The 20,234-nt window shown below is 33.9% G+C and overlaps 1 pseudogene across 1 annotated transcript in view; it reads left to right on the top strand.

Annotated features, from left to right (window-relative positions):
* The first annotated feature begins 751 nt into the window (after window positions 1-751).
* Window positions 752-20,234, top strand: part of LOC143231143 (ribosomal protein S6 kinase alpha-5-like) — a 102,841-nt pseudogene continuing 83,358 nt past the window's right edge. Inside the window, exons 1-2 of the transcript XR_013016794.1 lie at window positions 752-981; window positions 3,584-3,662. The product of XR_013016794.1 is annotated as a ribosomal protein S6 kinase alpha-5-like (transcript). The remainder of the gene's footprint in view (window positions 982-3,583; window positions 3,663-20,234) is intronic.

The raw sequence follows: 20,234 nt of genomic DNA, 5'->3' as shown, positions 1-20,234 counted from the left end.
TTTTTACCATCCAGGGTCCGGCATGGCCAGGTGATTAAGGCATTCGACTCATAATCTGAAGGTTACGGGTTCGAATCCCCGTCACGCCAAATATGCTCGCCCTTTCAGCGTTATACTGTGACGGTCAGTCCCACTATCCGTTGGTAAAAGAGTAGCCCAAGAGTTAGCGGTGGGTGGTGATGACTAGCTCCCTTCCCTTTAGCTTTACACTGCTAAATTAGGGACGGCTAGTGCAGATAGCCCTTGAGTAGCTTTGCGCGAAATTCAAAACAAAGAAAAACTTTCCATCCAACATAATTTTAAATCCAAAAGTACCTGAGTTTTTTTCCTTTAGAAAAAGGGAAATTAAAACGAATGATACAGCTCTGTATAAATACTTAAATACACATATAAATACGATAGTATAAAGAGCTTTAATTTGTAAATAAAACGATGAATTTAAATACCAATTATCTTATTTCAAGTTCTAAAATGTAAACGTGTTAGTCTGTCTTTACGTATTATATCATCTTTCTTTCTGAGTTTTAACGTTACAAACTGTTTTTCATGACATATAAAAGTGTCGAATAACAGAAAATATATAATTAATAAAGCGATACTTGCATGCTGGAAGTCTAAATGGATATTTTTCTTTCTTGTATTGTTTATTTTTTCTTGGAGGTGATGTTCAAGTGAGAATGTATTTATTTTTACATGGTTTTTATATAATATGTTCGACTATTAACCACCAGATGGAGAAGTAGGCAAATACGTCTAGACAGATGTTGCAAGACATTGCCAATACTTGTTCAAATCAACTAGTCAGAATATGTAATATATTATTTAGTTCTTAGTAGAAAGTTTCTTCGAATTATATTTTAATCAGAATAATTCCAAGTAACGAAGTTGAATGTATATATTTAACAGAAGTCTATGATATCATCTGTAACATCTTGTAGAAACTGGAATGAACTTCAAATGGTGACGCATGTGTTAAAAATGGTAATTAAATTAAAGTTGTACAATTCTTTGGAGCTGCCAACAAAATTTTTCCAGATTACATTAATTTACACATGATAATGATACTCATAATAGCCTTTTTTATAATTACGTATACTATACTAGTTATACTGATCATTCGTTTATTTGTAATTCGACTTATCCTCGTGAAAAATGTGTATAGTTGAAACGGAAGCGAAACAAAGTTTTAAATAGTGAGATTAAATACAATATGTAAATTAAAACGTTGTTAATTATTTATATTAATCTCGACAGTTGCAAGTTCATATCAGAACTAATTATATATAACACAAGTTTTCATATTTATCAACTGTACTGATATGTGTCAACTTGGTGTGGTCAGTTCTTAAACTTAAAACTCCTCTAGTATATAACTAGATTTTGTTTCTTACTGTAGAATGTAGTATGAAGACTTCATATTAACTCTCTAATTTTTATAACTTCCTTTAAAACCTTCTAAGATATATTTTTTGATATTTAATAAAAGGCATTTTGAAAAACTAATTTGATAGACACTTTATGAAATGGAAGTTAAGTGTCCTAATCTAAAATAATGAAGAAATGAATCCTCAGAAGAAATTGAGGGAGGAAGATCTCTCTGGAAAAAAGATGTTGTGAATTATCAAAAGTTAACATTCACAATATTTTTATTGATCTATGACAGTGGTTATACCACTTTTTTAAAAGTAGAAATAAAATTTATGAGCCTGTAATTTTCCAGTATCATTATGACCAGGAATTTTAATTGTGTCCTGTAACTTTAAAGATATCAGTTAATTAAAGCCATGCCATCTCATTATATAAACTAATAAGTTTTAGGATAGATCCCAAAAGCTTTACACTTTTGCTCACTTTGAGTGATTCAGGGTTTGTATTAAACATGCTCCTCAAGTAAGTACAGCTCTTTCTGAGTGATTCACAACATGAGTTATCTTACATGTGCTCTTCAGCTGTGCTATAGGATTGGGCCATGCTTCTTGTAGTTTTATATACCTTGATGAAGTCCACATTGATGTAGTTATATATGCCTTAATGAAGTCCACATTGATGTAGTTATATATACCTTAATAAAGTCCACATTGGTGTAGTTTTATATTTTCATATCCATTATGATTCTTTTCCTGCTGACAATGAGAATTTTAATAAACAAAAATATGTAATAATGTTTTGATTTATATGCACTACTGTTTTAAGTTTCTTTTGGTTTGCTCCTAATCCCCATGTCTTTCATTCAGCTTCATTGTTTAATATATATAAAATCAGAACTGAAAGAAATGAAGACAACATAAAACTAAAAACAAGGATAAACTACACAAAACTAGGAATGTAAACTATATAAAACTAGAACTAGAAAGGGTAGACCACTTAATACAAGGCCTGGCATGGTCAGGTGGTTAAGACACTCGATTTGTAATCTGAAGGTCGCAGGTTCAAATCCCTGTCACACCAAACATGCTCAACCCTTCAGCCATGGGGTTATTGCAAAGTGACGGTCAATCCCATTATTTGTTGATAAAAGAGTAGCCCAAGTGTTGGTGGTGGGTGGTGATGACTAGCTTCCTTTCCTCTAATCTTATATTGCTAAATTAGGGATGACTAATACAGATAGCCCTCAAGTAGCTTTGCACAAAATTCAAAAACAGACAAACTTAAGACTGGCACTAACAATAGGTCATTACATAAAACTATTATTAAAACAAAGGGAATTTTGATTAAGGGTCATTATTTATTGTTAGGAATAATTCATGCTATGTTGTATACATAAAGAAGGACTGTGTAGTCCATACATTGGTGAAGGCTGTTGTCCTAGTGGTTAGTAAGTGCCCATATAAAAGGCTCATTAGCAAAGGAAACAAATGTGTAGTTACAATATCTTTCATTATTAAAGAGACAGAGGATGAATCTATTACGTTCTGGGTGTTAATTTCACCAAAGTTTCACTGCACAGTGTTTATATAGTCAAAATAACTGTATTTGTTTTCTCTCAATTTCTTCCTTAAAATCTATCCTCTTCCTTCCTCTAGCTGTGACAGTGTTAAATATCTGTAACTGATGGTGTGTTTTGCTAACAAGTATTCTTTACAACATGAACTAGAGGTGAAATAATAAAATTGAATAAAGATACTTATCTCTAGGTTATTATGCTTGTTTTATGAACATTATGAACTGTATGGCACTTGATACATGGTTCTACTGGTTAACACTCCTACGAAAAGACGTTTCTAGTCCTGATTTCTCCAAGCCCGTTCCCCTGGCTGTGGTTTCGCTAGATAGTAGATAGGGACAGTGGGAATCTCGTTAATCCATTCATTTATGGATTTAAATGGCAGTTTCATTTAAATACAAAATTATTAGCCTAATATTAATAACCTTTCAAGTTGCTCTGGGGCCTATTAGGCCCCACTTTTCGTAGGAGTGTTAAGTAGAACAGTGTGAAATGCGTAAACAATGATCTAGGATACTGAAAGAGAAATGTTTATCACATTATTTAAGTAAATCTGTGTGAAATGTGTAAAGAATGATCTAGGATACTGAAAGAGAAATGTTTATCACATATTTTAGCAATGAAAAATAATGGTTTTAGAGGACAGCTGTGATGTTTGGCAGGATCAAAAGAACGACAGAAAGAAGGAAGATACTAATTTCAGTCATGCATGATACAGGTATGTCAATCTGTCTTCTGTATTTCACAGTTGAATATTATTATTGGGTTTAAATGTAATCAGAAAATGATATATAAATCTTAACACAATGTGTGGTGGGTATGTTACTTAGTTATTTCATGTTTCTTTAGTTTTGCATATATTGTAAAATGTTTCTTGTTTCTATATAGTACTTAGGAAAACAAAGAGCTCACAGTTTGAGAAGTTGTTTGTTGAAGGATGAATAAAAATGGTTGTGTGATATGGTTTCACAGTTATATTGCCATTTAGAAAAAACATCAAGATGTAAAATAGGTAATATGGCAGAAACTCTAAACCTTTGAAAGTTTATAGAAGTGTAAAGAAACTTAACCTCTGTGATGACAAGAAGCCTACTTCAAGTAAAAATATGTCTCAGGTCAGCTGGTACGGGTATTAACACTTTTACTAATAAAGCAAAGAACAACGTTTTGACCTTCTTTAAAGATAGCCTTTCTGTCTAAGTAAAACTGTTAACACTTTCACTGTTCCCCATATTGTATGATGTTTTAATTTTTTTCCACCAATGTTTGAAGTCCCAGCTGGTTTTAACAGCAATATATAGATGCAACTCCTGATGTTCATAAATAGCTGGAAAAACCACCAGCTTTTGGCTATCATGAGTTAACCACGGATAAATCACTAACGTTGTTGTCTCGAGGCAGGCTATGAAAGATGAAAAAAAGTTTGATTTTTTTAATATGTGGAGAATAATATTTCAGATCACACTTAAACTGTGGAGTATGTGAATAGTCTGAAGGTATTATGTGTAAAAAGAAACTTAAACTGTGGAGTATGTAAATAGTCTGAAGGTATTATGTGTAAAAAGAAACTTAAACTGTGGAGTATGTGAATAGTCTGAAGGTATTATATGTAAAAAGAAACTTAAACTGTGGAGTATGTGAATAGTCTGAAGGTATTATATGTAAAAAGAAACTTAAACTGTGGAGTATGTGAATAGTCTGAAGGTATTATGTGTAAAAAGAAACTTAAACTGTGGAGTATGTGAATAGTCTGAAGGTATTATATGTAAAAAGAAACTTAAACTGTGGAGTATGTGAATAGTCTGAAGGTATTATGTGTAAAAAGAAACTTAAACTGTGGAGTATGTGAATAGTCTAAAGGTATTATATGTAAAAAGAAACTTAAACTGTAAAGTATGTGAATAGTCTGAAGGTATTATGTGTAAAAAGAAACTTAAACTGTGGAGTATGTGAATAGTCTGAAGGTATTATGTGTAAAAGAAACTTAAACTGTGGAGTAGTATATGAATAGTCTGAAGGTATTATGTGTGTGTAAAAAGAAACTTAAACTGTAAACTGTGATAGTCTGTGAATAGTCTGAAGGTATTATAGTCTGTAAAAAAAGAAACTTAAACTGTGAATAGTCTGAAGTATGTGAATAGTCTGAAGGTATTATATGTATGTAAAAAGAAACTTAAACTGTAAAGTATGTGAATAGTCTGAAGGCATTATATGTAAAAAGAAACTTAAACTGTAAAGTATGTGAATAGTCTGAAGGCATTATATGTAAAAAGAAACTTAAACTGTAAAGTATGTGAATAGTCTGAAGGCATTATATGTAAAAAGAAACTTAAACTGTAAAGTATGTGAATAGTCTGAAGGCATTATATGTAAAAAGAAACTTAAACTGTAAAGTATGTGAATAGTCTGAAGGTATTATATGTAAAAAGAAACTTAAACTGTAAAGTATGTGAATAGTCTGAAGGTATTATATGAAAAAAGAAACTTAAACTGTAAAGTATGTGAATAGTCTGAAGGTATTATATGTAAAAAGAAACTTAAACTGTGGAGTATGTAAATAGTCTGAAGGTATTATATGTAAAAAGAAACTTAAACTGTGGAGTATGTAAATAATCTAAAGGTATTATATGTAAAAAGAAACTTAAACTGTAAAGTATGTGAATAGTCTGAAGGTATTATGTGTAAAAAGAAACTTAAACTGTAAAGTATGTAAATAATCTAAAGGTATTATTTGTAAAAAGAAACTTAAACTGTAAAGTATGTGAATAGTCTGAAGGTATTATATGTAAAAAGAAACTTAAACTGTAAAGTATGTGAATAGTCTGAAGGTATTATATGTAAAAAGAAACTTAAACTGTGGAGTATGTAAATAATCTAAAGGTATTATATGTAAAAAGAAACTTAAACTGTAAAGTATGTGAATAGTCTGAAGGTATTATATGTAAAAAGAAACTTAAACTGTGGAGTATGTAAATAATCTAAAGGTATTATATGTAAAAAGAAACTTAAACTGTGGAGTATGTAAATAATCTAAAGGTATTATATGTAAAAAGAAACTTAAACTGTAAAGTATGTGAATAGTCTGAAGGTATTATATGTAAAAAGAAACTTAAACTGTGGAGTATGTGAATAGTCTGAAGGTATTATGTGTAAAAAGAAACTTAAACTGTGGAGTATGTGAATAGTCTAAAGGTATTATATGTAAAAAGAAACTTAAACTGTAAAGTATGTGAATAGTCTGAAGGTATTATATGTAAAAAGAAACTTAAACTGTGGAGTATGTGAATAGTCTGAAGGTATTATATGTAAAAAGAAACTTAAACTGTGGAGTATGTAAATAATCTAAAGGTATTATATGTAAAAAGAAACTTAAACTGTAAAGTATGTGAATAGTCTGAAGGTATTATATGTAAAAAGAAACTTAAACTGTGGAGTATGTAAATAATCTAAAGGTATTATATGTAAAAAGAAACTTAAACTGTGGAGTATGTAAATAATCTAAAGGTATTATATGTAAAAAGAAACTTAAACTGTAAAGTATGTGAATAGTCTGAAGGTATTATATGTAAAAAGAAACTTAAACTGTGGAGTATGTAAATAATCTGAAGGTATTATATGTAAAAAGAAACTTAAACTGTGGAGTATGTGAATAGTCTGAAGGTATTATGTGTAAAAAGAAACTTAAACTGTGGAGTATGTGAATAATCTAAAGGTATTATATGTAAAAAGAAACTTAAACTGTAAAGTATATGAATAGTCTGAAGGTATTATGTGTAAAAAGAAACTTAAACTGTGGAGTATTTGAATAATCTAAAGGTATTATATGTAAAAAGAAACTTAAACTGTAAAGTATATGAATAGTCTGAAGATATTATGTGTAAAAAGAAACTTAAACTGTGGAGTATGTAAATAATCTGAAGGTATTATATGTAAAAAGAAACTTAAACTGTAAAGTATGTGAATAGTCTGAAGGTATTATGTGTAAAAAGAAACTTAAACTGTAAAGTATGTAAATAATCTAAAGGTATTATATGTAAAAAGAAACTTAAACTGTAAAGTATGTGAATAGTCTGAAGGTATTATATGTAAAAAGAAACTTAAACTGTGGAGTATGTAAATAATCTAAAGGTATTATATGTAAAAAGAAACTTAAACTGTAAAGTATGTGAATAGTCTGAAGGTATTATGTGTAAAAAGAAACTTAAACTGTAAAGTATATGAATAGTCTGAAGGTATTATGTGTAAAAAGAAACTTAAACTGTAAAGTATATGAATAGTCTGAAGGTATTATGTGTAAAAAGAAACTTAAACTGTAAAGTATATGAATAGTCTGAAGGTATTATGTGTAAAAAGAAACTTAAACTGTAAAGTATGTGAATAGTCTGAAGGTATTATGTGTAAAAAGAAACTTAAACTGTGGAGTATGTGAATAGTCTGAAGGTATTATGTGTAAAAAGAAACTTAAACTGTGGAGTATGTGAATAGTCTGAAGGTATTATGTGTAAAAAGAAACTTAAACTGTAAAGTATGTGAATAGTCTGAAGGTATTGTGTAAAAAGAAACTTAAACTGTGGAGTATGTGAATAATCTAAAGGTATTATATGTAAAAAGAAACTTAAACTGTAAAGTATATGAATAGTCTGAAGGTATTATGTGTAAAAAGAAACTTAAACTGTGGAGTATGTGAATAATCTAAAGGTATTATATGTAAAAAGAAACTTAAACTGTAAAGTATATGAATAGTCTGAAGGTATTATGTGTAAAAAGAAACTTAAACTGTAAAGTATGTGAATAGTCTGAAGGTATTATGTGTAAAAAGAAACTTAAACTGTAAAGTATATGAATAGTCTGAAGGTATTATGTGTAAAAAGAAACTTAAACTGTAAAGTATGTGAATAGTCTGAAGGTATTATGTGTAAAAAGAAACTTAAACTGTAAAGTATATGAATAGTCTGAAGGTATTATGTGTAAAAAGAAACTTAAACTGTAAAGTATATGAATAGTCTGAAGGCATTATGTGTAAAAAGAAACTTAAACTGTGGAGTATGTGAATAGTCTGAAGCTACTGTGTATATAAAGAAGTTGAAACTGTGGAATATATAAAGAAGTTAATACCAACTTCAAATTAAAGCAAGTTACCTACACAGAACGAAAGTGAAATACTTCTGGTAATGTGTATAGTTAATTAAATGTATTTTCTTTGTGTTGTTATTTATAAAGATTAGAATGTAATATTTTATCACTGCCAGTGAATGTGTTACTTAAACTGAACTGTATAAAGACATTGAAACTGTTGAGTTCATAATGAAACCAAAACTGTGGAGTGCATAAAGAAATGATAAGAATGTGTTACTTAAACTGAACTGTATAAAGACATTGAAACTGTTGAGTTCATAATGAAACCAAAACTGTGGAGTGCATAAAGAAATAATAAGAATGTGTTACTTAAACTGAACTGTATAAAGACATTGAAACTGTTGAGTTCATAATGAAACCAAAACTGTGGAGTGCATAAAGAAATGATAAGAATGTGTTACTTAAACTGAACTGTATAAAGACATTGAAACTGTTGAGTTCATAATGAAACCAAAACTCTGGAGTGCATAAAGAAATGATAAGAATGTGTTACTTAAACTGAACTGTATAAAGACATTGAAACTGTTGAGTTCATAATGAAACCAAAACTGTGGAGTGCATAAAGAAACTGAAACTGTAGAGTACTTGAATAGAAACTGTAGAGTACTTGAATAGAAACTGCAGAGTACTTGAATAGAAACTGCAGAGTACTTGAATAATGTGGAACCATTAGTAGTGTATAAATGTGTAGCACAAGTCTTTCTAATTCTTAATTACATATGTATACAGTTTAATTTCTGTTATAAAAAAATTGAGAAGAGTTATACACCACTAAAAAGACTGCTTGTTTATTTGATTTCAAATACAAATCTACACAGAGATATCTGTGCTGTGTCCACTGTGAGTATTAAAACCAAATGTTTAGCCTTATAAGCTCTCACACCTACTGCTGAGCCTTGGGTGGGGGTGGGTGAGCTCTAGAAAGACTGTATGCATGTATCATTTTGTTTTTCTAACTTCTTTCCATTGAGCCATACATTAAAACTCCTGAATTTTGATGTGCAAATTTTAATGAGTACTAACAGAACTCATACAGATATATATTTCCTTTAAAAGGATTTTTGAAGAGTGGATCAAGTGTTTTAAGAAAATGATACCCTCACTTACATCATATAAACCAATGAACTTCATTGCCATGACAACATTATTGTTGTTGAGATTTGTGAAATTACAGGACTGCACCCCTTTCACTGCCATACTCATTGTTGACCATCATATGGGCTATTGTGAGATAAATTTGTGATTGGGCTTGGTGTGAATTTTTGGGTGGTTTGATTTATTTAATCAATATGAGGGTGAGCAGTGTACAATGTAATGTTTTTATAAACTTACACGACAATCCAAATTCCATAGTTTCCAGCTATGACTAATGGTTTAACTTTAATAACAACATGTGCGTCTTGACTGTTTGAAAGCTAAGAAAGCTTTCTCAGCTTGGTAATGTTAAATTTTTTTTTTTATTCATTTACTATGTGTATCTGTAGTAAAGCTGTGTAATTTAATTATGTGTGGAAAGTGATTATGTCAGTTAGAGTCACATAAGCTAATTGATTAATCACAGATACCATTTCTGATTATTACTGATTTAGATTGTATATGTTAAAGTTTTTTTCTTTTTCTGTATTAGAATCTCACAGATTCTCTTTCCAATTTCACTTCTAACGAGAAAGAAAATAAATATTTAATGCGCACATATATGTAATTATTAAACAGTTGGTTCACTTGATAACTCTGAATAATGAATCAGGCACAATGTCATAATGTTAACCACATATCTAAATTAATTTATGCCACTGTATAGTGAATTAAAAAGCACTTGAAACCTTGTAGATAGTGTTTTAGATTATTCCAACAATCAATTAATTAAAATTATAATTAATTCAAATGTTATGAAAATAATAAACTGATCAAAATCACTGTTTTTCAGTATTCCACCTGTCCATGTAATTGAAATATTGTTATTATCATTTTCTGTTTTCTAAGCACAAAACTATGTGAGGTACTAATTTTAAACAGCTGTATAAAGGGAAGGTTGCATGGCAGAACATCTGCTGGCATATTTTTTTTCCTCATGAACTGTTGACTAGAGATAAGGCAACTGTTTCACAGCATTTGCCACCAGCCTCTAATTTCTAATTTTTAATTTTTCGACTCTTTACTATCAGGAAAGCATTTTTTTTTAACCAATTGCTTCCAATTTTCTTTCCTGTTCGTACATATCACAATTTCAGGAACACTACTAACTGATTAATTGAATGTAGTTGATTTAATGGAGATGTTGGTTAGTTGATTAGAAAGTATCCCTAATTGCCCAGCTCTAATCTGTATGATAGAAGAAAACAAAACTTCCATTTTTTGCCTTTCTGCAAGTACTGAAAAAAAGATATCCTTACTTACGTGCATGTGTTTTGTCTTTTTTTTTTTCCTGCAGGAATCCTGCATGTATTCAGTTGGCATCTTTGTGAACAGGATGTAGATAGTGAACTTCTGCTAATCCTCTAGTCAAGATTGAGGTTATGTATTACAAGGATTATCAAATATATCATATACTGGCTTGATTGTGATTCTGAGTCAGTTCCTCCTAGAGTGAAGTCATACTCACTTCAATGGGTGGAACAAAGAATTGCACCAGTTAGTATGCTCTGGAGGTGATTTACCTTAATACGTATAGCGGTGGCAATTTGTTGATATATGTATTCATGTGACTTGAAAGTGTGGTATTATTATTTAATGTAAATGATCTAGGGTTGTAGAATACTGGACTAGGACTTTCATGTGACTTAGTTTCAGGTTGGGCCGTACTGAAGGTGTCAATATATAGACAATTCAGGAAGAAAATATAAGACTCCATTAATCAGAGGTCTTAACTGTAAATTCACTTTTTTTCATTTTCCATTAAGTCATGTTCTGGATTTTTCTGAAAGGATTTTTGTGGTCACTTGTATTTCTTTACCTTGTGATAATGCAATTTATGCACCCATGATTAATCAGCATTCTATCAAACCTCTGTTTTAGATAGGCTTAACAAAAACCATAAATAAGTGAAAGTTTATAATATCACTCTTGAAGAGAACACATGTTGTGCAACTGTGAAAGTTTATAATATCACTCTTGAAGAGAACACATGTTGTGCAACTGTGAAAATTCCCACCTCTTAAGTTTGAAGAAATCCATAAATATATATTTGTTTATAACTGTTATTATTGAACATAGGATGATTTCAGTTGTTTGAAGGTCTAATGGATTGGGAATTTTCCCTTATCCTGGTTTGGCATAAAAGATGAGAAACCAGTTTTTTATACACTTAATGTTTGTATGTGGTGAAACTGTAATTACAGAATTATATGTTCAAAAGTACATTTCACAAATATTTCATTTATTATAATCATGATTGCACCTAATGTTGCCTGTTTGGATGACACCATGATCATAATAAGTGAAATAAATGTGAAAGTTAGTGCTGTCTTTGTTTTCCTCAATTATGAAACAATTTTTGACTGTTTCCTTTTGTAAAATATTCAATACAATTATCTTTAAACTAGGCACAACACAAAGGGATTAATGTATGAATTTGTGAAAGTTATTAATGGCACTCCTATATATGTTATTTATTATATAATCTTTTTTTTATTTAAGTCTAATTTCTTAATTTTCTCAAATTGTACATTCAATTTTATCATACCTTCGTATTGTATAAATTATGATTTAGGTGACATGTAAAAGATTATCTATAGGTGTCAGGATAAAGTTAGCAATTTGGGAAGAAGAGTGGCTAGATGAAAGAAAGCAGAGGGTTGTTACAAATGGGAGTTCAGTCAAACTTTATTAATGTTATAAATGTGGTACCTCAGGGCTCACTCTTGGGACCTTTGCTCTTTCTGATTTACGTCAGTGATATAGATGAATGAATAGTCAATAAATTATATTTGTTGTGCTTTAAGATCTTGGGCATTGTTGGCTGTGAGGATGCTACTGCCTTACAAAAGGATTTGGTGAGTTTGGTAAATAAGTGGCAGATGGCCTTTGATTATAATAAATACAAGGTAATGCACATGAGAATATTCTGAAAAGTGTTACGGAAGGAAATGATCTTTGAGTTGTCATTGATTTGTTTTCTCTTAAAAATTGAAAGAAGAGTTAGTGGGGCTCAAGTCACAATAGCCCACATTTTACTGTTATGCCATCATTATGACTGTGAACAACTGCACCATTTTAGACAATCTTTTACCCTGGGTTCACCCATGAAGTTGGTCAGTGTCATTGGCGATGGTGGCACCCTCTACCTCAGTTTTTTTTTAAGGAACGTTGTCCTTTTTAACTCTTAAGTTTTTTATTTAAAAATTATACTTTGTTTTGTTTTAACGTGATTTCTTTGTATGTACTTTCATAACATTACTTTTATTTTTTGCCAGTTGTATGGCACAGATAGCCTAGTTGCTTTGTGCCAGTAAATGCCAAACAACTAACCAACCTTCCTTCATGCAAGGCTCTATGTAAGATATCTACACTTACACTGGTTCATTACATGTGTGGTGTAAGTTATGTTTCTTTTTCTTTTAATTACATTATACATTGTTTATGGCTATAAGTTTCTAATTATTGTAGAAAATATCTTTTGGTTTCTGTAATGTTTATTTTTATAATTGTTTATTTAACATTTGAAATATCTGTAATTTTCTAATCACTGTGAGCAGTTTTTGGTTTGTGTAATATTTTCAATCTTCCCTCTATTTTACTTTTAGAGTCAAAAATACAAAACTCTTCAAACCAAGGGCTTTCGAAAGGTGGACCTTTCTTTTTCAGCAACAACAGGGAAACATAGTTATGTGATTGGATGCTACTTCATTAAATACTTCAGATTTCATACTTTCTTTTTTATATATTAAAACCTATATCTGTGCTCTAAGTTATCTGTGACCAATAAATTCTTTTGATCTCAGAGTTCTTATTTGGGTTTATGGTCATTCATCTCTAGGACTACATAAGTCAAGGCATCCAAGCTCAAGCATTGAACTATCTGACACAATACTGAAAATATTTAACTGTAGCTCTCTTCATAAGAGTTATTTTGTTGTCAGTAAACTGTTTTGTTCTTTCTACTCTTGGCTCGGCATGGCCTAGCGCGTTAAGGCGTCCGCTTTGTAATCTGAGGGTCGCAGGTTCGCGCCCAAGTCGCGCCAAACATGCTCGCCCTCCCAGCCGTGGGGGCGTTATAATGTTACGGTCAATCCCACTATTCGTTGGTAAAAGAGTAGCCCAAGAGTTGGCGGTGGGTGGTGATGACTAGCTGCCTTCCCTCTAGTCTTACTCTGCTAAATTAGGGACAGCTAGTACAGATAGCCCTCGAGTAGCTTTGTGCGAAATTCCAAAACAAACAAACAAACAATCTTTCTACTCTTTGTGATGGTGGTGATTGGAGTTCTTTACCACACAAGATTCTGTTCCAGACTTGTTACTGATTTAATTGATAATACACATCAATCATTTTCAATGGCAATCCTGGTTTTTATTACCATTTAGGTACAACAAGATATTGTTCCAACTCTTCCCCTCGGTGTAGATTCCTGTACATGGTGAGGGGACCTCCCAGGGAAGGTTCTGTTCTTTCAGTTTACCTCCTCTGGGATCTAAACCTTTAGGGCAAATGTCTCCCTTTTTTATTCAGAAGGGGGACTACAAGGACTTGCTAGCTCTCCAAAGTGAGTCAAAGAGCTTTGTTCTGGTGACATATTGGTGGAAACATCCACATCTCAACACAGGGAACTCCTCTTTCATTCAAAGGCGATTGGGGATATACTTATTGAGATTATTCCCTGTGCTATTTTGAATTCGTCACGAGGAGTTATTGTCGAGAGGGATTTGAAGAACATCCCCAAGTCAGAGATTCTCGCTGGTTTCTCCACCCAAGGAGTTCCTGCAGTGAGGCGTATCTCCACTCGCAAAGATGGAATTATAATGCCGAGCAATGTCCTCATTTTAACATTTACGTCACCACGTCCACCTGCCACCATCAAGGCAGGTTATCTTAATTGTAAGGTATGGCCATACATTCCAAACCCTTTCAGATGTTTCAAGTGTCAGCGGTTCAGTCACTTGAACATGTCACATGGCTTTTTGATGTGTGCTCATTGCAGTGGCAAGGACCATGATGCCTCTGAGTGTGAAACAGACCTTCATTGCATCAATTGCGATGGCTCTCACCCGACCTACTTTCGTTCTTGCCCTGAATGGTTGGAAGAAAAAAAGGTGCAGCATTTGAAGACGGTTCAAAACATTACTTACCCTGAGGCTCGAAAATTGCTGTCCACCACTTCATCTTGGATGTATGCTGCTGCACTTGATTCCACTACTACAGTGGGAGTGCAGACAGATCTCTCTGTGCCTCCAACAGAATCGTTCTCAAACCATATGAAAAGTCTTTTGACCTCAGTGGTTAAAAAAGTTGAATCATTGTCAATAACCATCTCTGCCCCTAACATTCATTCCAGCAAACCCCAAGATCAATTTCCTTTAGTTCCAGGTACAGGCATTTCCTCGGGTACATCTTCTTCTCCCACCCCAAGATGCAAAACTATCATTCATTCACGTCCTCAGTCACTGGAATCCTCTTCCAACATCAAAGACCTGTCAAATCTATCCAGGGCAGGATCCATGAAGGTCGACACACCTCCCTTTAATAAAGACAATAAAGAAAAAAAGACTTGGACGTAAACAGAAGGGCTCTCCACCCATTTCACCTACACATAAATACAAATGGCCACTTTTATACAGTGGAACTGCCGAGGTTTACGTTCTAATCTGGATGACATCAAAGCACTGATTGCTTCCTACCATCCTGTATGTCTTTCCTTATAGGAAACATTTTTGAAACCTGCCGATACAGTCACCTTTCGGCGGTTTTCTTTCTACCGAAATGACAGGCTGTGTGATTGACGTGTGCATAGAGGGGTAGCACTGTTGTTTGATCAGCATGTGCCCACCCTGTCTTTGCCACTCGACATATCCTTGGAGGCCGTAGGCATCCATGTTTTCTTGGGTCATACCATCATTGTTTGTTCTCTCTGCCTGGAGAGACATATGATCAATCAGACCTTGATGCTCTCGTTGAATATTTGCTGTCTCCCTTTTTAATCTTGGGGCCTTAATGGTCATCATCTCCTCTGGAGAAGTGCTGATATTGATGGGAGAGGTCACTCTATAGAGCATATGCTTTCTGATCACAACCTTTCACTTTTCAGTGCTGGTTCTACTTATTTTCATGCACCGAGTCAGTCCTTTACTCATATTGATCTCTCAATTTGCTCCTCTTCACTATTCTCCCATTTTTCATAGAGAGTTGACAATAACCTAGGAGGCAGTGATAATTTTCTTATAATTTTTAGAGGGACTGGCCATTGTCGATGCCACCCAACTCGCGTGTCCAGATGGAAGCTGGATCAAGCAAACTGGCTCTCTTTCACCGTTCTTACAGAACTTGATTTTGCCATTGACTGTAAGCCATTAATAGACGACTGCGTGACAGCAGTAACTAACTGTATTGTACAAGCAGCTACTCAATGTATTCCTAAAACCTCGATACTTTTCCCACGATATCCTCTTCCGTAGTAGTATCCTGCCTGCCACATGACATGGAAGCCTCTAAAACGGGCCTGGGATACTTTTCGTAGGTATCACACACTCTCGCACTGCTTTGCCTTCCAGCAGGCCCGTGTACATGCTCAGTAGGTAAGACGTCAAAGCCAGAAGGAACCTTGGATTAAGTTCACAACTGGTATATCTTCTATCACCAGTTCCAAAATCATACTGGACATGATTCGAAAGGTGAGTGGGCAATATAATGTTGTCCCCCTCTCGATCTTTTTCTCTGATGGCCAGGAAGTCGCTGATACCCGGAGCATCACCGATACTCTAGGTGAAAGCTTTTGCCGAATATCTAGCACTTTTGCTTCTTGCTCCACACCTTCTAAGCCATCAAGACTGGCAGAGCGATCACCTCTTTCCCTTCGAGCTCATTGTCTCTAACAATAATCGTCCCTTTACACTGGTAGAACTCAAACTAGCCCTTTATCGGTCTGACAGTACATCTGTTGGACCTTATGATGTACACTATGACATGCTGCGCCATCTGTCTCCTGCTTCTCTTGCTATTCTTCTAATTATTTTTAACCGAATCTGGCAGAAGAATGTTTTTCCTTATGCCTGGAGCTGGGCTATTGTCCTGTCTTTCTCTAAGCCTGGGAAGGATCCCAAGAGCTCTTTAAACTACCGTCTAATTGCTTTGACAATCTGTCTCTGTAAGACCTTAGAGAGGATGGTTAATGCTCGTCTTGTTTGGTTCCTCGAATCAAACAACCCAGTGTGGGTTCCGACGACAGCGCTCCAGGGTGGACCACCTGATTCGACTTGAAACGTCAATCAGAAAAGCATTTCTCAAATGACAACATCTAGTATCAATATTCTTTGACATTGAGAAGGCTTGTGATACAACATGGAGGTATGGCATTTTGCGAGACCTCCATTTATATGGGTCACGTGGTCATTTGCCCAATTTTAGTAAAACTATTTTAATGGACAGGCGATTCCAAGTTTGTGGGTTCGACACTTTCCCGTTCTTTTCTATAGAAATTTGGAGTCCATCAGAGCTGTGTTTTGAGTGTCACACTTTTCATTATAAAGATTAATGCCATCACTGAACAACTACCTCTCACTATTGCAAACTGGCTCTTTGTCAACAACTTTCACATTTCGTGTCAGTTGTCGAACATGCGGTATATTGAGAGGCAGCTACAGACTGCCCTCAACTATTTAATTAAGTATACCACAGCAAACGGCTTTAACTTCTCTCTCTCTAAAACACTTTGCATGCACTTTTGCCACCAACGGGGTATTCACCCTGATCCTGATCTCCGTATTAGTGAAGTTATGCTGCCTGTGGTCCCTGAGACAAAGTCCTTGGGGCTCATCTTTGACTGTAAGCTGACCTTTATACCACAATCAAGTAGCTATGGGTCAAATGTAAAAGAGCACTGGTCATTTTCCGTGTCCTATCATCCAACAATCTGGGAACAGATCGATGCTCTACGCTAAAGATAAATCGTGCTCTTATTCGATCGAAACTAGACTATGGGTCACTGGTCTATGGCTCTACCAGGATCTCGGCCTTGAAGATGCTTTCATCGTTTTCTTTTATCTGGGACTGATGTACTAATGTGTTGTCTATGTAACACACAGATCACGGTAAGCCACACTTTACTGTCTTGCCGTCGTTACGACTCTCAACGACGGCACCATTTTAAACATGTTCTATCCCAAGGTTTATCCATAACGTTAGACAGTTATTGGTGATGGTGACACTGTCCACCTTAGAAATGTTTTTTAGTTTTTTAAAGGTCGTTAATTATTTAAGTTTTTAATTTAAAAATTAGAACTTTTTAATGTGGTTTCTCTTTAAGAGTCAAAGTACATTTAGTTAAATTTGGAATTAGAAAATGGCCATAACGTCAAATAACTCGAAATCAGGACTGGAAAGACCAACTTCAGGTGACTAACGCTGATTTTTAAACTTACCCATTAGTCATCCTGGAGAGTTATGATAAATACAGTTATGCTACAGAAAGTACTTTACAACTTATATTACTGTAGTTTTTCTCTTACCAGGTGACTAACGCTGATTTTTAAACTTACCCATTAGTCATCCTGGAGAGTTATGATAATTACAATTATGCTACAGAAAGTACTTTACAACTCATATTACTGTAGTTTTTCTCTTACTGCTCTAAACTAGATGTAAAAATTGCATTTAATGTTATTTATGTTTTTAATTGAACAATTAAACTTTGTTTTGTTTTTACTTAATTTCCTTTTATGAATTTTAATAATTTTACTTTAACTTTTTTAACAGATGTTTGGCGCATATAGCCTAGTTGCTCTACGTCTTCAAATACCAAACCAACCAACCAACCAATCCAACCCTGCCCACCCTATCACAAGCATCACGTTTCTGTGCAGTATAGTCCCAAATGTTAAAAATATGCTCGGTGATTACCACATTAGCATGTATGTAATAGTTATATTATAGTTGATAAAATATTCAACATCTCTCAGTAACAACATTATAAGCACATATGACAGTCAGACTTTCTGTGCACGTTACTACTGAATAATTGTCTGAATAAATAATGTTTACATGTTACAGTTGAACAAACAAACGTCATATGAATAAAACCGAAGCGCTGAATTTTGCACCAGTAGATATATTTCCTTCAATCAAGTATCTGACATATCTTAAATTTTGAAATATTGTTTAAAATTCTCAAGATGTCTAAAAATGAAATTACTCTTGAATGTGCTTATATTGAAAAATGTAAAATATTGAAAAACTTAACGTAGCCATACATCATACAAAATTACAAACTGTCTTGAAGGATTTATATTTCTCAATGATGGTGCTGATAGTACTGTATAATATTCTTAGATTCTAAATCATTAAAAAACAAATGCTATCTGAAAATAAGTAATTTGGAGTGGTTTATGTAAATTGGTTTTCATATGTTTGCAGTTATAATCAAAGTAAAGTTTGTTTTTAATTTCGCGCAAAGCTACACTAGGGCTATCTGCGCTAGCCGCCCCTAATTTAGCAGTGTAAGGCTAGAGGGAAGGCAGCTAGTCATCACCACCCACCGCCAACTCTTGGGTTACTCTTTGACCAACGAATAGTAGGATTGACCGTAATATTATAATGCCCCCACGGCTGAAAGGGCGTATACATTTGTGGTGCAACGGAGATTCGAACCCGCGACCCTCGGGTTAAGAACCGAACGTTTTAACCCACCTGGCCATGCCGGGCCTATAAAAAGAATAAAGCAAACTGTAATAATAATACTACAGGAGAGTGTGTCAGATTATTGGTGTGGGTGTCTCCGTTATGGCCCAGTTGGCTAACGATCTGTAATGCATTGGTTCATTGCGTAGTCGATAATTGTTACTTGGGCTGAGTGATTGAAATTATATTACGATTGGATTGTGTATCTATGCGTTGGATCAGTGTTTTGACCCTGATGGGTGCCATAGCCGTGATTAGTGTAATTTTTAAAAGTTGGACTTTCAACTGTCTCAGATATAATGATTGTGTACATTTATGCGTATGCATAATATCATCAAATAGTTTGTACGCGATACGAATCGAATAATGAATTTGACAAAATGTCACAACAACGGGCATCCGCATGATGAGGCACTGGTGGTGTGCCCCCCCACCCACCCACCCACCCACCCGTAATTGCAGTTGAAAATAATACTGCTTAAACATAAATAAAGAAATTAGGCTTACCTAAACGAGCCATAATTAGCCAGGGTATCGCATTAAGACTTTAAGGCAAATGGTCTGTACACTGCGATGGTTGCTCCATCTGGAATATATTCTACAAACACTCATGTTCATAACATTATTCACTTACCTAAATTTCTTCAGGTTGCTACACGGTGAAGTAAAACAGAAGCAAAACGTCCATAGATGTATAAAATTTAACAGTCCCAAACAGTCTATGGACAATAAAAAAGTAAATCATATTTACCCTAATGTGTATGCATTACATTATTAATCTGTAATCTGGCAAAGGAGCCCCCTCCCCAGTGGCACAGTGGTATGTCTGCGGACTTACAACACTAGAGAGCGGGTTTTGATACCCGTAGTCAGCAGGGCACAGAGAACTCATTGTGTAGCTTTGTGCTTACTTGAAACTGGCAAAGGAAAAGTGAGCGATTGTTTGTTTGCTTCCGTTCAGTGCCAGCAGTGCCTTACGTTTAACACTAGCTGTTCAGTGTGCGCCTTTACGTAACATCCTGAAAAGTCAGCGCTTAATAAACCATGAAAAAATATATATATTTATATTATTCATATACAACAGACAATGGTTCTTCTGCAGATTGTTAACATAGAAAATCACTCAGACTTCTGGGTTTAGTTTTATTTTTTTATATATAACCTAAAATCAGGTGTAATGTTATCAAGTCACCAGCGTTTCCTAATGAGGTAGCTGTACGTTTGGGAGGTGGAATAGGCCTTTGATGTGGATAGCTAAGTATCTCCCATGATACAACGGGTGTGTTGTATTTTTCCAGTCTTGTCTAGATGTGTAGCTCTCGTGCCTATACA

The sequence above is a fragment of the Tachypleus tridentatus genome, chromosome 10, assembly GCF_004210375.1.
Source record: "Tachypleus tridentatus isolate NWPU-2018 chromosome 10, ASM421037v1, whole genome shotgun sequence".
Lineage (NCBI taxonomy): Eukaryota > Metazoa > Arthropoda > Merostomata > Xiphosura > Limulidae > Tachypleus > Tachypleus tridentatus.
The sequence above is the reverse complement of the archived record's forward strand: the minus strand, read 5'-3'. Positions and strand labels throughout refer to the sequence as shown.